This window comes from Lepidochelys olivacea (assembly GCF_965140295.1).
Source record: "Lepidochelys olivacea isolate rLepOli2 genome assembly, chromosome: 24".
In the NCBI taxonomy this organism is placed as follows: Eukaryota; Metazoa; Chordata; order Testudines; family Cheloniidae; genus Lepidochelys; species Lepidochelys olivacea.
In genome coordinates, this window is record NC_140434.1 from 2262487 (window position 1) to 2282908 (window position 20422).

Below are 20422 nucleotides of genomic sequence, written 5' to 3' on the forward strand. Positions count from 1 at the left end.
GGCCGACCTCCTGTGGTGCTGTCTTAATTTTTGAGAACCCCTGCCATAGAGAGACGCATTCATGAGTTCTTTTTTTGTTTTGTTTTGACAAGTTTCTGGAGGAAACATCTTCTGATTCTTCTGCATGGGAGTGAGGAAACTTTATATTGGAATTCTAACTTCAAGTTGACTATCCTACACCGCCTATTACGAACTATGTAACTGACATACTCAGCAAAAAAAATGTGGAACAAGTGAAGGGTCCATGTTGCTGGAGGTGGTGGAAAAATGTTTTGAGGCAAACGAGGCTGGAGTTAAGATTTTGTTTGACAATAACAGCTGGATTTTTCACAGGAAGAGACATGTGTCTTATCACTTCAGTACTTAATATTTGAATTATAAATAGCAGTTTATAATCTTAAGCCACCAATGAACATGTATGTAATTTACATCCTGATCATTCCTTTGGCAAATTAGTATCTCCATGTACAAAGAAGGCAAAACTGAAGGGGATCAGCACATTATTTAGTTGGTCTTTGTTTATGCTTAGATCAGAAGAGAATTTGTCCAGAAGCTTGCCAAACAAAACAAGAATACGATAGAGTCGCCGTAATCATTAGAGTCATGTAAATTGCATATGAGGAAGCCCAAAACACGAAATGTTATTAACAAAACACTTGATTAACGTCACGTAATGAGGTCAACTAATGTTCAACCCAGAGAGTAGCGTGTGGCATGAGAAATCGGACTATGTGGTTTTATTGCTGTCTCTGCAACGGACTCCTTGGGTGACCTTCTGCACAGTTTATTTGCCTCTGTTTATTTGCATAGACAATAAGGATAAGAACACTCGTGTCAGATGGTAAGTGGTAACTGAGGATACCAACCACTTCACAAACAGTCATTAAAGTTCTATATATGCAAAATGTTGTATGATTACAATGTTGATGTTTTGTTCATAGAAATTGCCCATGTTTGAGTAATAGAGTCACTTCAAAAATGTATTTCAGTGGCTCTCATTTCTAGGCCTTAGTCAGGTCATGATTTCTCGCTTCAGAATTTGTAGCTGTGTCGATTTTCATTCTATAGCAGCTAGGTGTTTCTCTTTTCTATAAAATTCCATTGTATAGTTATTGAGCCAGCTGTAAATCGTTCCGGCTCTGTTGACTACTGGAACTATTCCCGCCGGAGAAAGACCTGGAAACACGACCTCCAGGTGGTGAGAGTATGCATTCTCCTAAACTCATTCCACAGAGGTCTCTTGCTTGGTCCGTGATGCCTTTTCTTCATCTTCCCGTGCTTCACTTGGGCTCTCTTGGCCGCACTTTCCCATAAGATCTCCCTTCTCTTAGCTTCTCATGGACGGAGATGTGGTTGCTGAGGTGGTATAGATTCAAGATTGTAAGTCCAGGCCTTTATAAAACACTGTGCCACCAACCCCGAACACAGTCAATGAGCAGCGCTGGAAGAAATAGTATGGTGTGCTTCTGCCATGATTCTCTCCCATTCATTTCAGGTTGCATTAGATTAGATGCATTATGGGTGGATGTGCAGAGTATTCAGAATACAGGCTCCCTGAAATTGCAGTGCTTAATGGCAGAATATCCCAAACCAATATCAGCATGGATTTGAAAGACCAGACTGGATTGTTGTACATGTTACTGATGCTCAGATCCACCGCTGAATTTCCCTCAGATTCATTCCCACTTCCCAATGAAGTCAGGAGAATGATACAGCAATGTAGCATGCCCATGTAAATTTTCATAGGAAAGAAACCTGCAGGGTGTAGTTTGCACGTTGTACCATGTGAGGTCGAGAATAGACTAATGAACATAAAGACTGAGGAAAGACTTACCTCAATTAAAAGAGTCACTACAAACAGTCTAATAAAATGTGTTTTGTAACTAATAAGAACCTAATGCACATATGGTGTCTCCGTTCCTCCAGGCAGTTTGAGTAAGTGTATAAAAGCTCCCATCACTCAGGGCTCTTCCAACCACTTCTCTTGACTTACTGTCCTCGATGAACTAGGTAAGTCTGATTTGAATTAATTTCTCTCTAACTTTTGAGGTGGCACATTAGTAATCTCTTCAATTCAGGATTAAATCTTGTATGTTGACTCTGTGATTCTCAGCATTTTTAAGGAATTTTTCTGTAATTTTTTGAGACTGTTAAGTTGCAGGCATTAGTGGATTCAGGTTTTAGAAATTAAGTGTGGGATTTGCAGAGGAACATACATGTTTCCAACACAGCATTCCTATGACTCTTAACTGGAGACAGGAAATTGGAATCCCTTTGGCAGCTCTGAATAATCTCAAAGCGCAGCTTTCATTGAGGGGTTTTGGGAAGAAACCCCTCCACTTGCTTCCATAAAGGGCCATTTCAGTGTTGTTCTACTTCATTGGGAAGTAGCTGCTACTCAATTCTGTTTGAGACAGAGTAATTGTTTCAATGGACCTTCAGTCTGATCTAGTATGACAATTCCTATGTTATGTGTGCAACTCGCAGTTTTAGATGCAGATTTTGGCTGGTGTAAATTAGCATAGCTCCATTAAAGTCAGTGTCACTGAGTTGATTTAACCCAGCTGACAATCTGGTCCTTTGAGTTTTGTACTGAAAATAGAATATTGTCCATTCATTCATTAGCAAGTATTGCTGCCTCACAAGCGTGACAACCCGCGACGCCATAATCTGCTCAAGGAGAGAAGTGGTTAGCATGCTGTGGCAAAATGCACACAGGGCAAGGAACATTATGAATTTTATTCCTGCCATGCTTTGTATAAACATTTTGTCAAAGGGAGTAAATATCTCTTTCCTAGAAAGGGTCTCTATCATATGTTTCGTCTACTGTCAATATTTTTCAGAGAAAGGGACTGAGAGGGTCAAAGAGCTTAGTTGAGAGGGAGGTTAAGAGTAAGTGGAAGAAGAGGACTAGTAGAGAAAATGGGAGGCCACACGTAGCCAGGAACTGTGGGTCTAGGTCATCATTTGCCTGCTCTCTATCCTTGGTCTCCAATACAATAGTAATTGAGCTTTGATCCTTTATTCCACCGGCTCTCGTGCATTATGTTGACTTTTTCCCCTGCTGTGTTTCAGGTGTACCCCCAACACAGAAAGATGTCTTTCGACGAAAGTATTATCGGCGAATTGTACTATAATCCCTGCTGTTATGGGGGCTATCGTGGTTACAGGTTTCCATGGTGTTACCAAAGGCCATACCCATATGGTTGGGGCCATCACTACAAATGCTGTTACCCTTACCCTTACCGATGGGTCTGTGGGTACGGCTATGGAAATGGTTAGTCATGTTTCGCTGAGGAGGAATAGATCTGGAACATGGAAAGACCAGGAAATGTAAAGGAAGGTACAGATTTTTGGCTGAGTTTATGGGCAATAGCTTTCAGAAATGCAGAGCGTCCTTGACTCCCCTGGGAGTCGTGAGCGCTCAGCTCCTAAGTAAATCTGCCCCATATCTCTATTTCCCCGGTTACACTTTATGACTGTTTCCTCTAATACTTTCCAAACTCTCTGCTTCTTCTAGAATGATCAGTTTAGGCATGAATCTCAATTCCATGAAGCCCCTTTAGGCCACTGTGACACAGTAAGTGAAGCAAGTGCCTTGTGGGTGGGTCAAAAAACATTTACACTCACTTGAAGGCTCTTTAAAGAGCTGTGTAAGGGTCCGTTGTGCCAATGAGAATCGAGCCCTATGTGTTCTGGCCTTTTCATGAATGTGCCATTGGTCTCTGGTTTCAACAGGGCTACAAAAGTTGTGTATTGGTGAGGCAGCTTAGTCCTGGGATTAAGTTGTGCTTTGTCTTGTTTGATTCTGACTGTGATGAAAGACATATCTCAAAATGGCTGCAAACAGGCCTTGATTGTCAAAGTCTACAGCTGCAATGAAGAAAGAAGAACATCTGGTGTGAAATGTTATCACCTTGGAGCCAGTGATTCATTGCAGATGTAAAGGGACTGTTGCCCCCTTACTAACATTCAGTGGGGGTGTTTTAGTTGCTAACTCCCAGTACTAAAAAGGGGGAAGGGTTGATGGGGAATCAGGACCCTCAGCCTGACAGCCCCCAGGAACAATGGGGAGAGGCCAATGCTCCAGGTCAGCCTGAATGACAGGGCAAGCAGGCTAATCAGAGAGTCAGGAGGCCAGGGAGGTCCCGTCCTCCCTGTGAGCTGGAATTGCCTGAGTCAGACAGAATGGGGCTGAGCTAAGAAGAAAGCAGGGGCCCAAGCTAAACTGGGGAGCAGAGCTGGGCCAGATCCAGAGGGACCAGAAAAGCAGCCTAGAGAGGAGACCCTGTCCTTGGAGCAGAGCTGTAGCCCCAAAGCCAGAGGCACAGCCCAGGGAGAGCAGACTTGCCCTGGGAGCAGAGCTGCAGCAACCGGAGCCAGAGGGGCCAGAAAAGCAGCCCAGGAAGCAGGTCAGTGCTGGGAGCAGAGTCACAGAAGGAGCTTGCAGAGCAGACCTGTCCTAGGAGCAGAGCTGCAGCGACCAGAGCCAGAGGGGCCAGAGAAGCAGCCCAGGGAGCTGGAGGCAGCAGCAGCAGCCGTGCAGAGACAGAGTGGTGGAGCTGGGGCTGGAGCAGTCCGGAGCTGGTTGTGGTGAGCAGCTGGGGAAACTGAGGGGGACTCTGGGCAGCAGGCCCAGCGCAGGGAGACACCTCAGCCAAGGGGCTCTGCAGGCCAGGCTTGGGTCGTAACCCCGACAGGGCAGGGGCGACGCTGGGAAGAAGGGTCCTACCACTTAGAGCCTGAGAGCCTGTGGCCACCACCAGAGCAAGTGTCCAACCCACAGCATCCCCGCAGCACAGCCAGGGCCGGAGCAGGAGGCCTGGGACTTACAAGGAACAGACTGTGAACTGCCCTGATGTTCCAGAGACACTGTTTGTGATGTTCCCTGCCACAGAGCAGGGTGATGTGTTTCCTTTAACCTTTCCCATTTTTCCTTATCCTTTTTAACATTAATTGTTAATTAAATAATTTGCATTTGCTTTAACTTGTATGTAATTGTTAGTGGGTCAGAGAAGTGCCCAGGGCAGAGAGAGTACCCTGGAGTGGGGACACCCTAGCCCCTGTCCTAGGTGACCACAGCCCCCCAGGAATCCTGGGCCCAGCCTTGTTGGGATTATGAGGACTCTGCCAGACAGGAGAGTGGAAGAGGAGTCCTCAAGGGCAGGGAGGCCACTGGGTAAAGGAAGTGGGAGCGAGGACTCAGATCCTTTCGCTAGCCCACTTCACCGGGGTAGTGCAGAAGCCAGGAAAGTTCCCCACAAGAGCGGGACTATTCCCCCGCTTACACAGACCTTCTTGAAACCCTGGAAATATATTCTTTCTCCTGTGCATTCCTTTTGTCTCTTGCTGTGTACTATTCTTGTTTTTTTCACATTAAACTGATTCTGTATTATAATACCAGCCTTCTGGTTTTTCTTTCTGCTCCATTCCTTATTCAGCAACCACTGTGGCCCAGGTTCACAGATCTCCTTAGGCGCTGACTCTTATTGAAATCAGTATGAATAAGGCACCTAAACACCTTTGTGAATCTGGGCCTGTGTGTAACCATTCACTGCTGTGCAGGAGGCCAGTGTACATGCACTGCTTAAATCCCATTGGAGCCCTGTAGTGAGAAGTGGATCAGGTCTGGCAAGAGTCTGCAATTCATAAGAGAGGTATTACCCCTTCCGTTCCCTTCTGTGTACTGAGTAACCCAAATAACCTTCAGATACCTTCCCGTTGTAAACTCCAGTGAAGTCAGGAAAATGATACCAGGAATGTAGTTTGCCAATAAAACTTTAACTTGAAAGACACCTGCAGAGCATATAATGCAAAAAGAAAAGGAGTACTTGTGGCACCTTAGAGACTAACCAATTTATTTGAGCATAAGCTTTCGTGAGGTAGCTCACGAAAGCTTATGCTCAAATAAATTGGTTAGTCTCTAAGGTGCCACAAGTACTCCTTTTCTTTTTGCGAATACAGACTAACACGGCTGGTACTCTGAAACAGAGCATATAATGTAATCTGCATACCATACTATCACAGTTTCTGTTAACTGTCCCTGTGACTCCTCTAGGGCAGTCCCTTAAGGTTTCTGACTCCAAGATGTCACCTATTTTGGGTAGAGAGATATTCCTCACTCTCCAACCTGACCAAAGGTTTTAAGGTTGCATAGAACCCTGCCTTAAAGTATGTTATCCCCAGCTAACCAGTCTAAAGGCCAGTTCCTGTATGCTGCTTTTTCTCTGAAATCTGTTAACAGCATATTGCTAATAGTTAACAATTCATCACTCTGCTCTTTCTAAGAACACAGCGGGATTCTTAAGATAAAAACATTACAGAGAAGACATGTAAAAACAATAAAAGTTCCTCCATGCATCCTGAAAGCTTGCCAGAGGTCACCATCAACCTTATGCATCCCTAGCTGGCCAAAGCCTTTCCAGCCCTTCTGCCAGGGTGCAAACCCCCTTGAAGAGAAGGCCTGGCCATTTGTGGATGAGAAAGAAGTCCCTGAGTCAGTTCAAACCAAGCCTTTTTACATCAAGTTCTTTTCTTTGTCGTTCTCTGGAAAACCCAGTTCGCACTGGTAATTCATGAATAACCCCAGTGGCACCTCTTTGGAGGTGTTTCCATTCGTCAATGATTTATCTTAATCGCTCTCCACTGTTTTAGTTCTTGAAGAAGCTGTGGTAACCTTCCCCCTTGGAGTAGAACGCAATCATACATACAATCCCTGGCCCACAGTTATACATAAACTTCACACAATGGAGTCCTGTGAAGGGACGGCATAGAATTGCAATATACGTCACAACTTTCACGTGAGGTTGACAATAGACAAATAATCGCAAACACAGAGGAAAACAATTCTGTTGATTGATAGAATGACTTGTGCAACAAAATTTGGTTTGTAACTAATAAGGACCTTATGAAGAAAGGGTGTCTCAGATCCTCCAGGGTTCAGATCCTCAATAGTCCCTGTTGAGATATGGGACTATTCTAATGATGTCTTGTGACCTCTTTTTTTTGGTAAAGTGGGTAAGGCTGATCTGAATCACTCTCAGTATTACTGGTGAGGTGTCACATTGGTGCTAGTTGTAATTTAGGAGTCAATCTTGCATATACACTCTGTGGTTCTTATGAATTATGGGACTTATTGTGAGATCTTGGACATGTCATTTGCCCCCTTTGTGTGCCTATGTCTGTAAAATGGGAACAGAGATATTTACTTATGCCACAAATATAAAGGGAAGGCTAGCCACCTTTAAATCTCTCCTGTCCAGAGGAAAAACCCTTTCAAGTGTAAAGGGTTAAGAAGCTAAAGATAACATTTCTGGCACCTGACCAAAATGACGATTGAGGAAACAAGATACTTTCAAAGCTGGAGGCGGGGAGGGGAACAAAGTCTTCTCTCTGTCTGTGTGTTGCCTTTGCCGGGACCAGAGCAGGAATGTAGGTCAGAACGCCTGTAAAGGGTTAATAAGCAATCTAGTTAGATATGCGTTAGATTCTGTTTTGTTTAAATGGCTGATAAAATAAGCTGTGCTGAATGGAATGGATATTCCTGTTTTTGTGTCTTTTTGTAACTTAAGGTTTTGCCTAGAGGGATTCTCTGTGTTTTGAATCTGATTACCCTGTAAGGTATTTACCATCCTGATTTTACAGAGGTGATTCTTTTACTTTTTCTTCAGTTAAAATTCTTCTTTTAAGAACCTGATTGCTTTTTCCTTGTTCTTAAGATCCAAGGGTTTGGGTCTGTGTTCACCTATGCAAATTGGTGAGGATTTTTATCAAGCCTTCCCCAGGAAAGGGGGTGTAGGGCTTGGGGAGATTTTGGGGGGAAAGACGTTTCCAACTGGGATCTTTCCAGGTTATATTTTGTTAGACACTTGATGGTGGCAGCAATAAAGTCCAGGGACAAAAGGTAAAATAGTTTGTACCCTGGGGAAGTTTTAACTTAAACTGATAAAAATAAGCTTAGGGGTTTTTTCATGCAGGTCCCCACATCTGTATCCTAGAGTTCAGAGTGGTGAAGGAAAATCTTGGCACTTACATTACAGGCAAAAACTGCACAACTCACTATCCAAGTAATTGTTCCATGGACCTTTCCTCCCATGCTTTTTGTGTGCGTCCATAATAAGGACTAATAGTGGGAAAAGGTCCCTTTAATATGGATGCTTTATCTAGAGCCCTTTGATCAAACAAAGCTCAGTTTGCATGACTAATGCTACCTGAGGCCCTAATGATGAATTTTCTAATTAATCTGTCTATGTCCATGCATGCCTGTGCAAATCTTAAACAGAAATTCCTGTGGGCCTTAATTCTGGACTCACCAGCTCTCATTTATCATAACTATCTATTTTCCACCAGTTTCTTCTCTGCCAGATACTCCACTGATGTGTAGAGATTAGCATCCAGCTAGAGAGCTGTCATTCATGCCAGGCTAATGTTGGTGTAAATTCTGCAAGATCGGATACTAGACACTTAATTTGCAATCACTTTACAAGATCCAGGGGCAATGGCAATTTGATATTGAAGTTTTGGATTTCACTCCACTTGATAAAACTCAATTAAATGTATATTTTTTTCATTTTTTGCTCATAAACTGGGCTGCAGCAATTTCTAATTTTGTAGGGTCCAGTGAGAGACAATAGTCAAAATTAGCTTCATCTGGAATGTTACAAACACAATTGATTGAGTCTGTTCTCCCAAAATACAAGGTGTATTAATTCTGTAAGGGTTATTAAGGTAGCATGGACCCACAGCACTGCTAATGAGAATTGTCCTATACAATTATATAACCTGAAAATGAAGTACCATGGCTTGACATGGAAGAAACCTTAAATGAAAGAATATCTTTTTCATGTGGGGTGTTCTCATTTTCAAAAGATGGACATTTTTAACTTATCGTTTTTTTCTAGGATCTTTTTTTTTTTTTTGAGAATCTGCTCTCAACTACATGTGTTCGTTGTGACAAATCTTGAAACCAGAATCAGTATCTTTCAGGAAATGCTTTGTATTAAGATTATCTATTACCATCTGCAAAGCAATGTAGGTATGATTGTGTTTGACACACACAAAGGGGAGGGTTACCATAGCTCCTTCAGGAACTAAAACAGTGTCTAAGGTAAATAACTGAGGAATGGAAACACCTCCAGAGAGGTGCCACCCTTGGGAGGCTGGTGTAAGGGTTGTGCAGCCTTAAATCCTCAGGTGAGAAGGGAGCCTGATGAAGATCTCCAACTAAGAAAGCTGACGATTGGGAGATGGATGGGTATAAGCTGTTCAGGAAGGACAGGCAGGGCAGAAAAGGTGGGGGAGTTGCACTGTATGTAAGAGATCAGTATGACTGCTCAGAGCTCAAGTATGAAACTGCAGAAAAACCTCGGAGTCTCTGGATTAAGTTTAGAAGCGTGAGCAACAAAGGTGATGTCGTGGTGGGAGTCTGCTATAGACCACCGGACCAGGGGGATGAGGTGGACGAGGCTTTCTTCCAGCAACTCGCAGAAGTTACTAGATCGCACGCCCTGGTTCTCATGGGAGACTTCAATAACCTTGATATCTGCTGGGAGAGCAATACAGCAGTGCACAGACAATCCAGGAAGTTTTTGGAAAATGTAGGGGACAATTTCCTGGTGCAAGTGCTGGAGGAACCAACTAGGGGCAGAGCTCTTCTTGACCTGCTGCTCACAAACCGGGAAGAATTAGTAGGTGAAGCAAAAGTGGATGGGAATCTGGGAGGCAGTGACCATGAGATGGTCGAGTTCAGGATCCTGACAGAAGGAAGAAAGGAAAGCAGCAGAATACGGACCCTGGACTTCAGAAAAGCAGACTTTGACTCCCTCAGGGAACTGATGGGCAAGGTCCCCTGGGAGAATAACATAAGGCGGAAAGGAGTCCAGGAGAGCTGGCTGTATTTTAAAGAATCCTTATTGAGGTTACAGGAACAAACCGTCCTGATGTGTAGAAAGAATAGTAAATATGGCAGGCGACCAGCTTGGCTTCACAGTGAAATCCTTGCTGATCTTAAATACAAAAAAAAAGCTTACAAGAAGTGGAAGATTGGACAAATGACCAGGGAAGAGTATAAAAATATTGCTCAGGCATGCAGGAGTGAAATCAGGAAGGCCAAATCACACCTGAAGTTGCAGCTAGCAAGAGATGTTAAGAGTAACAAGAAGGGTTTCTTCAGGTATGTTAGCAACAAAAAGAAAGTCAAGGAAAGTGTGGGCCCCTTACTGAACGAGGGAGGCAACCTAGTGACAGAGGATGTGGAAAACAGCTAATGTATTCAATGCTTTTTTTGCCTCTGTCTTCACGAACAAGGTCAGCTCCCAGACTACTGCACTGGGCAGCACAGCATTGGGAGGAGGTGACCAGCCCTCTGTGAAGAAAGAAGTGGTTCGAGACTATTTAGAAATGCTGGACATGCACAAGTCCATGGGGCTGGATGCACTGCATCCGAGAGTGCTAAAGGAGTTGGCGGATGTGATTGCAGAGCCATTGGCCATTATCTCTGAAAACTCATGGCGATCGGGGGAGGTCCCTGATGACTGGAAAAAGGCTAATGTAGTGCCCATCTTTAAAAAAGGGAAGAAGGAGGATCCTGGGAACTACAGGCCAGTCAGCCTGACCTCAGTCCCTTAGAAAATCATGGAGCAGGTCCTGAAGGAATCAATTCTGAAGCACTTAGAGGAGAGGAAAGTGATCAGGAACAGTCAGCATGGATTCACCAAGGGCAAGTCATGCCTGACTAATCTAATTGCCTTCTATGACGAGATAACGGGCTCTGTGGATGAAGGGAAAGCAGAGGACATGTTGTTCCTTGACTTTAGCAAAGCTTTTGACACTGTCTCCCACAGTATTCTTGCCAGCAAGTTACAGAAGCATGGGCTGAATGAATGGACTCTAAGGTGGATAGAAAGTTGGCTAGATTGTTGGGCTCAACGGGTAGTGATCAATGGCTCCATGTCTAGTTGGCAGCCGGTATCAAGTGGAGTGCCCCAAGGGTCAGTTCTCGGGCCGGTTTTGTTCAATATCTTCATAAATGATCTGGAGGATGGTGTGGATTGCACCCTCAGCAAGTTTGCAGATGACACTAAACTGGGAGGAGAGGTAGATACACTGGAGGGTAGGGATAGGATACAGAGGGACCTAGACAAATTGGAGGATTGGGCCAAAAGAAATCTGATGAGGTTCAACAAGGACAAGTGCCGAGTCCTGCACTTAGGACGGAAGAATCCCATGCACCGCTACAGACTAGGGACCGAATGGCTCGGCAGCAGTTCTGCAGAAAAGGACCTAGGGGTTACAGTGGATGAGAAGCTGGATATGAGTCAACAGTGTGCCCTTGTTGCCAAGAAGGCCAATGGCATTTTGGGATGTATAAGTAGGGGCATTGCCAACAGATCAAGGGATGTGATCGTTCCCCTCTATTTGACACTGGTGAGGCCTCATCTGGAGTGCTGTGTCCAGTTTGGGGCCCCACACTAGAAGAAGGTTGTGGAAAAATTGGAAAGAGTCCAGCGGAGGGCAAGAAAAATGATTAGGGGAGTGGAACACATGAGTTATGAGGAGAGGCTGAGGGAACTGGGATTGTTTAGTCTGCGGAAGAGAAGAATGAGGGGGGATTTGATAGCTGCTTTCAACTACCTAAAAGCGGGTTCCAAAGAGGATGGCTCTAGACTGTTCTCAGTGGTAGCAGATGACAGAACAAGGAGTAATGGTCTCAAGCCGCGGTGGGGGGAGATTTAGGTTGGATATTAGGAAAAAATTTTTCACTAGGAGGGTGATGAAACACTGGAAATCGTTACCGAAGGAGGTGGTGGAATCTCCTTCCTTTGAAGTTTTTAAGGTCAGGCTTTACAAAGCCCTGGCTGGGATGATTTAATTGGGGATCGGTCCTGCTTTGAGCAGGGGGTTGGACTAGATGACCTCCTGAGGTCCCTTCCAACCCTGATATTCTATGATTCTATGATTCTATGAAGGAACCACAGGGAGGGATAAAGTTCCAGTTACCCTGAAATGATGATAATACAATATTCACATTATACCCAGATACATACAGGAAAGTATTACGTGTCTCTCTTACACTGATTTCAATATAGGTTATATGCCAAAGTAATTCTGTGGACCTCAGCCACAGTGGCTGGTAAATAAGAAATGGAGCAGAAAGGAAAACCAAATGGCTGGTAATATGATGCAGAAGGACTTTAATGTGAATTAGATGAGGAGTACATAGGAAGAGACACAAGCAATGCAGAGCAGAAAGAATATGTTTCCAGAAAAAAGAAAAGGAAGACTTGTGGCACCTTAGAGACTAACAAATTTATTTGAGCATAAGCATTCATGAGCTATAGCTCACTTCATCGGATGCATTCAGTGGAAAATACAGTGGGGAAATCTGTATTTTCCACTACATGCATCTGATGAAGTGAGCTGTAGCTCACGAAAGCTTATGCTCAAATAAATTTATTAGTCTCTAAGGTGCCACAAGTACTCCTTTTCTTTTTGCGGATACAGACTAACACAGCTGCTACTATGAAACCTGTCATGTTTCCAGAGTTTCAAGAAGGTCTACAATGAATCACTGGCTCCACGGTGATGCATTTCACAATAGATCTTCTTCCTCTTTCATTGCAGCTGTTGAGATTAACAGTGAAGTCCTATATCCAGCATTTAAGATACTTGTTTTATCTCAGTCAGGATCAAATGAGACAAAGCAGAATGTGAGCAGAGCACTATGCTCTTTCTCTGTGAGTTATCTTCTGTAGCAAAGTTAAAGGCAGAGACAAACGGCCCATACTCAGGAAGAAGCCAGTACACCTGGGGCCTAATTCTCACTGACACTAAGATCCCTTTATGTTGCTCTGTAAGGAGCCTGCACGTGAGTGTGTTATTTGTGCCAACTTTAAGGTCCCTCAGTGCCTCAGTGACACTGTCAGAGTGGCCTAACGGGCCTTCATGGAATTGGTAGTCAGGCCTTTAGAGAGTTCTAGAAGAAGCCGAAAGAATAGGAGGCATTAGCGGAAACAGTCATAAAGGGAAATCCAGCTATGAGGCAGGTTTCCTGAGGCACTGAGCAATCACAGCTCCCATGGCAGTGGTGGTTGCTCAGCATTTCTGAAAGCCATTGCCCATAAGCTGATCGCTGAATCGTATCTTGCTTTTCGTTTCCTGGTTGTTCCTTGTTCCGGGTCTATTGTTCCTCAGCGAAACATGGCCAGCATCGTCCATAGCCGTACCCACTGCCCCATCGGTAAGGGTAAGAATAGCAGGAATCGTAATTATGGCCCCATCCATAACTGTATGGCCTATAGTAACCCCATGGCCGATAGCAGTCATAATGGCCCCTATAACCGCCCCAGCCCCCATTCCAACAGGGGTCACAGCCCCAGTGATGAGAAATCTTTTGGTGGTGGTAAGTCATCTTTCTGCGTTGGAGGTAAACCTGAAACACACAGCAGGGAAAAGAGTCAGTGTAATGCATTAGACCCAAGAGAATGAAAAGGAAAAAGCTCGGTTCTCATTGTAACGGGGGCTAGAGAGAGAGAGACGGAGCCGGGAAATGATAATCTAGCCCCTCAGTTCCCAGCTCCATTTTGCCTCCTATTGCCTTGTCCTAGTCCTCTTGCTCCCCTTTCTCTTAGCCTCCCTCCTAACCAACCCTTCTCAACCCTTCTGAGTCCCTTTCTCTTAAAAACACTGGCTGGAACAAATAAACGTACAATACAGAGTATTTCTGTCAGACACTCATGGGATTTTTTCCCCCTTATACAAAAGGTTTATATAAAGTATGGCCAGGATAAAGGTGAACTTGTGAGGATTTAACCTCAGCATGCAAACCACTTCTCTTCTGGCATCAGAGTGTGGTGCTTTGGTTTCTAATGCCGAGTCCTGAGCAGGAAGATATCGGCACTGTTCAGCTGAATTCGGGGATCTAAGCTAATTTACACCAATTGTAGGTATGAATCTAAAACTGCCACTAGCGCAGATAAGGAGATAGAAATTGCCCTCCTGGATCAGACCAGAAGTCCGTCTTAAGCGTTCGTGCTTCTGAAATATTGTTGAGCACCAGCTGCCACCACCTAGAGAAGCACACAGCCGTGGTCTCTTGTGGAATAAACTGGGGATGTTTCTTTGTAACACCCCTTAGTTAAAAGTTGAGTATAAGATTTTTTCAAAGCTATCTAAGAGATTTGAACACCTAATTCCTAATGGAAATAAACAGGAACTAGTGTCCCAAATGCCTAGGTAACTGTGAAAATTTCAGCCTTTACTTCTAAACCATGAATCTACCAATGCCTGCAACTGAATAACTGCTATTTTAATGGAAAAATCCCTTTATGTAGCCAATATTCACACAGTTATATGCAAGATTCAGTCCTAATTTAAAACCATCACTAATGTAACATTTCGATAGCTTTAGAGAGATTGAGAGAAATGGGACTTACCGAGCTCACCGAGGAGGATAAATCAAGGGAAGTGGTTAAAGAGCCCTGAGTCCTGAGTGCTTTTATACAATTTCGCAGACTGCCAGGAGAATCTGAGGCAACCTTTAGTTTAAGGTCTTAAATGATTACAAAACAGGCTTTGCTACGCACGTCACTCCTTCATCTGTTATAATTGTTTTCAGGATTGTGTTTTCAGCCTCCCGTGGCATGACATGTAGAAAACACCCTATAGGTTTCTCTCATCTGAAAGGTTTTATGGGGCACAATCTAACGTGAAATTATTCTAGTGACCGCCATCAGATTTACGGTAGGAATTAATGCAAAGGTTAGTCAGAGCTGTATCTATTGCACAATCTGCTGTCCTGTAAAGGAATCCAGTTTGGTCCTTGTGAGCCATTCTGGTACATCTTTGGGGAATTACATAGTTCCTCCTAAAATTCGTAGGAGGAAAGGATCACTGTGGAAGGCCTGCACCCTCAAGTTTTCTGATCTACTGCCCATTGAAGTCAATGACAGCCATTACTCTGCATGGGCTTTGTCTCAGGCTCTATGACTTGAAATTGCCCCCTGAAAAAATTATAGTATAGCGCCTGTGCACCACTTAAGTCCCACTTAAGCCTTCAAAATAGATCTTGATAGGGACCTTAGAGTTGATTAGGCCTTTGTGCTGGCCCTCTTCTCAGGGGTGAATTTTCCCCCCATGCTGACTAGGAATTCAGTTCATGATTATGAACCTCCACTGTGTCACCAGTGCTAAGGGATCGTGGGATCATACTGGCAGAAGCTTAGTGTTCTGCCTACTGCGGGGCTGCTCTGGGGTTGAGTTGAGGGATGGTGGTGGGTGAAAACAAGCAGTGCAGTCTATTAGAAAGGCTTTGAGCTAAATCTTGGAATATTTATTGCATCATCAACTTGATCTCCATCCAACAGCAGCCAAGGCAAATTGTGGTGTTGCAAGAAAATACAGCTGATTAGATGAAACACAGGAAAGATGGAGATGTGGTCTTCTTGGCCATGGCTATGGGATGAGATTAGATTAATTGAAAACCTGATCAGCTTTAGGGCATGCTGCAAGACCTTCAGCTTGCAGAATGCTTGTCTACCTTGCTGAGAATTATTTTCCAAGTGTAACAGACACCATACATTGTTTCCTCTAACCAGGCAAGCGTGACGAGCCTTCTTCTGATTTAAAAGCACTGAACAACTTTAAATTTTGTGGAATTGTTTTGATTCATTCCAGTTGATCTCCTGCTCTTAAACTTTCCAAAGGAATTTGTATAATACAAGGAAATGGAAAGCTTCTTTTAAATGGAAATCAAATAATCCCAAATCCTGAGCTGCAAATCACAATCTCATTAGGGGAATGACTCAAGTCACCTTGACATGCATATTTTTAAAGGTGAGTATATTACTCAGTTGAATGGCGTCTTTTAGTATCAAACTATTAATATCATAATAACATACCACTTTATATATGAAAAGCTTTAATGAGTGCTTGTGAAGTGCTTTGATATTCAGAGTCCTGAGGAAGTAGAGTATCCTCCATGAGTGTTATGATCCCTATTTTTATGCAGAGAAACAGAGGCATGTTAAGGTGAAGGTCAGACAAGAAGCAAGTTGCAAAATCAGAAATAAAACCCAGTAGACTTGACAACATGTGCTATGTACTTACCATTGGTTCTGAACTCACTTAGACCCTTCACATTTTTGGCTTTCAAATAGGTCAGGTTGAAATTTCAAGTCACAAAAGGGCCTGAGACAAAACACCCTATTGGTTTATTTCATCTGAAAAGTTTTATGGGACGCAATCTTTCCTGGAATCAGTCTAGTGACCTCCATTGGCTTTACAATAGGAATTAATCTGAAGGTTAATGAGAGCTGTATCTGTTGCATAACTGCTATTTTAATGGAACAACACCTTTACATAGCCAATACTCACAAAGTTTTATAAAAGTTTGAGTCTTAAATTAAAACCATCATTTATGCAACATCTGCTAGTATGTGTTGGGGGCATTGCATAGTTCTTCCTGAACTTCATAGGAGGGAAGGAACACTGTGCAAAGCCTGCACTCTCAAGTTTTCTAATCTACTGCCCACTGAAGTCAGTGGGAGTCATTACTCTGGGTGGGTTTTGTCTCAGGCCCTGTGACTTGATATTTCAACCTGACCTATTTGAAAGTCAAGAATGTGAAGAGTCTAAGAGGGCTCAGGACCACTGGTAAGTACATAGCAGATGTCAAGACTACTGGGTTTCATTTCTGATTTTGCAACTTGTTCCCTGTTTGACCTTCACCTTAATGTGCCTCTGTTTCTCTGCATGAAAAAAGGGAATCATAGCACTCATGGAGGATGTTCTATTTCCTCAGGACTCTGGATATCAGAGCACCTCACAAATACTCATTAAGGTTTTTGGTACACAAAGAAGTATATTATAATGATATTAATAGTTTGATGCTGGAAGACGCCCTTCTATTGAGTAATATACTCACCTTTAAAAATATGTATGTCAAGGTGAGTCAAGTCATTCCCCTAATGAGGTTGTGATTTATAGCTCAGAATATGGGATTATTTGATTTCCGTTAAAAGAAGCTTTCCATTTCCTTTTATTATATAAATTCCTTTGGAAAGTTTAAGAGTAGGAGATCAACTGGAAAGACTCAAAACAATTCCATAGAATTTAAAAATATTCAGTGCTTTTAAATCAAAACAAGGCTCTTCACCCTTGCCTGGTTAGAGGAAACAATATATGGCTTTTGTGTTCCACTTTGAAAATAATTCTCAGCAAGGTAAACAAGCATTCTGCAAACTCAGGGGCTTGCAGCATGCCCTAAGGCTCGTCAGGTTTTCAATCAATCTAAGCTTAGCCCATAGCTTTGTTCAAGAAAGCCACATCTCCATCTTTTCTGTGTTTTTTTTCTGGGATTTATCAGCTGTATTTTCTTGCAAGACCGCAATTTGTCTTGGCTGCTGTTGGATGGAGATCATGTTCCTGATGCCATAAATATTCCAGGGTTTATCTCAAAGCCTTTCTAATAGACTGCACTGCTTGTTTTCACCCACTGCCATCCCTCATCTCAACCCAGAGCAACCCCACAATAGGCAACACACTGAGCTTCTGCATGATGATCCTGCAGCGTTGGTGAAAGTGGTTTAGGAACTGAATTTCTAAGCAACATAAGGGCACATTTTAAGTCATGGGGCCTGAGACAAAACTCACACAGAGTAATGACTCCCATTGACTTCAATGGACAGTAGATCAGAAAACTTGGGGGTCCAAGCTATATACAGTGGTCCTTCCCTCCTAGAAATTTCAGGAAGAACTCTGCAATGCCCCCAACATATAGCAGCATGGCTCACAAGGACACACCTGGATTCCTTTCCATGACAGTACATTGTGCAACAGATACAGCTCAAACTAACCTTTAGGTTCATTCTTATTGTAAATCTGACAGAGCTCATTAGCATGATTCCAGTGAAGATTGTGTCCCATAAACTTTTGAGATGAAAGAAATTTATAAGGTGTTTTGTTTCTGACATACCATGTGAGGCTGAAAATGCAATAAGCCTGAAAACAATTATGTCAACTGAAAGACTGACGTGTGTAGCAAAGCATGTTTTGTAACCAATTCAGAAATCAAGCTACAGGGTGTCTCATATTCTCCAGGCAATCTGAGAGCCTGTATAAAAGCCCTCGCGACTCAAGGTTCTTTAACCGCTTCTCTTGACTTAACCTTTTTGGTGAGCTTGGTAAGTCCCATTTGTTTCAATCTCTCTAGAGCTATTGAAATGTTAGTGATAGTTTTAAATGAGGACTGAATCTTTCATAAAACTTTTCCATTAAAATAAGAGTTATGCAGTTGAAGGCACTGATGGAGTCGTGGTTTTGAAAAAAAAGCTGCAATTTTCACTGGTAAATAGGCATTTGGGACATTATTTCCATTAGGAATTAAATTTATTGGAAGAAGCTGTATTGTACATTTATTTGTTCCAGTCAGTGTTTTTAAGAGAAAGGGTCTCAGAAGGGTTGAGAAGGGTTGGTTAGGAGGGAGGCTAAGAGAGAGGGGAGCAAGAGGACTAGGACGAGGCAAAATGGAGCTGGGAACTGAGGGGCTAGATTATCATTTCCCGGCTCCATCTCTCTCTCTCTCTAGCCCCCGTTACAATAGGAACCGAGCTTTTTCCTTTTCATTCTCTTGGCTCTAATGCATTACGCTGACTCTTTTCCCTGCTGTGTGTTTCAGGTTTACCTCCAACGCAGAAAGATGACTTACCACCACCAAAAGATTTCTCATCATTGGGGCTGTGACCCCTGTTGGAATGGGGGCTGGGGTGGTTATAGGGGCCATTATGACTGCTATCGGCCATGGGGTTACTATAGGCCATACAGTTATGGATGGGGCCATAATTACGATTCCTGCTATTCTTACCCTTACCGATGGGGCAGTGGGTACGGCTATGGACGATGCTGGCCATGTTTCGCTGAGGAACAATAGACCCGGAACAAGGAACAACCAGGAAACGAAAAGCAAGATACGATTCAGCGATCAGCTTATGGGCAATGGCTTTCAGAAATGCTGAGCAACCACCACTGCCATGGGAGCTGTGATTGCTCAGTGCCTCAGGAAACCTGCCTCGTAGCTGGATTTCCCTTTATGACTGTTTCCGCTAATGCCTCCTATTAGAGTATCAGAGTTGGAAGGGACCTCAGGAGATCATCTAGTCCAACCCCTTGCTCAAAGCAGGCACACTCCCCAAATTTTTTTTGCCCCAGATCCCTAAACGGCTCCCTCAAGGATTGAACTCACAACCCTGGGTTTAGCAGGCCAATGCTCAAACCACTGAGCTATCCCTCCCCACCATTATTCTAACGGCTTCTTCTAGAACTCTCTAAAGGCCTGACTCCCAATTCCACGAAGGCCCCTTTAGGCCACTCTGGCAGTGTCACTGAGGCAGGGACCTTAAAGTTGGCACAAATAACATTTACACTCACGAGCAGGCTCCTTACAGAGCAACGTAAAGGGACCTTAGTGTCAGTGAGGATTAGGCCCTTGGTGTACTGGCCTCTTCCTGAGTATGGGCCATTTGTCTCTGCTTTTAGTTTTGCTACAGAAGATGACTCACAGAGAAAGAGCGTAGTGCTCTGCTCCCATTCTGCTTTGTCTCATTTGATCCTGACTGGGATAAAAATGCTGGAAACAGGACTTCACTCTTAACGCTACAGCTGCAATGAAGGAAGAAGAACATCTGGTATGAAATGCATCACCGTGGAGCCAGTGATTTCTTGTAGACCTTCTTGAAACCCTAGAAATATAGTCTTTCTGCTCTGCATTCCTTGTGTCTCTTGCTATGTCCTTCTCTTCTAATTCACATTAAAGTCCTTCTGCATCATATTACCAGCCTTTTGGTTTTCCTTTCTGCTCCATTTCTTATTTGCCAACCACTGTGGCAGAGAGTCACAGAACTAATGAGGTACATAACCTGTATTGCAATCGGCGTGAGAGAGGCACATGAGTACTGATTTGTATGTGGATGTAACGTGAATATCACACGATCACAGTTTCAGTGTAAATGCAACTGTAGCCCCCTGTGTGATTCCCTCAGCTCCCGGTTGTCAGCGTTCTTGGTTGGAGACCCGCATCAGGCTCCCTTCTCACCCAGGGATTGAAGGCTGCACAACCATATGCCAGGTTGCCAGGGGGTAGTACCTCTCTGGAAGTGTTTCCATTCCTCAATGATTTACCGTAATCACCCCCTACTGTTTTAGTTCCTGCAGGAGCTGTGGTATCCTTCCTCTTTGTGTCTATCAGACACAATCATCCCTACATTGCTGTACACACAGTGAGAGATAATCCTAATACAAAGCATTTCCCCAAAGATTCTGCATGTGGTTTCATTATTTGTCACAACTAACACCCGTAACTGAGAACAGACTAGGTTTTCCGAAAGAAAAAATATTGTTAAAAATCGATCTCCATTTGAAGCTGAATTCT

At 43.5% G+C, this 20422-nt stretch overlaps 3 long non-coding RNA genes across 3 annotated transcripts; 2 read left to right on the forward strand and 1 right to left on the reverse strand.

The window, feature by feature from the left end:
* Nucleotides 1–1946: 1946 nt before the first annotated feature.
* Nucleotides 1947–5398, forward strand: LOC311512686. Its single transcript, XR_014709530.1, has 2 exons — nt 1947–2010; nt 3076–5398. It is a non-coding gene; the product is annotated as an uncharacterized lncRNA (long non-coding RNA).
* A 6776-nt stretch (nt 5399–12174) lies between these two features.
* LOC311512310 lies at nt 12175–14552 on the reverse strand. The gene is made up of 2 exons (XR_014709438.1): nt 14433–14552; nt 12175–13429 (listed from the first exon to the last, which is right to left on the reverse strand). It is a non-coding gene; the product is annotated as an uncharacterized lncRNA (long non-coding RNA).
* A 3536-nt stretch (nt 14553–18088) lies between these two features.
* LOC311512801 lies at nt 18089–19822 on the forward strand. Its single transcript, XR_014709569.1, has 2 exons — nt 18089–18179; nt 18674–19822. It is a non-coding gene; the product is annotated as an uncharacterized lncRNA (long non-coding RNA).
* Nucleotides 19823–20422: the final 600 nt, after the last annotated feature.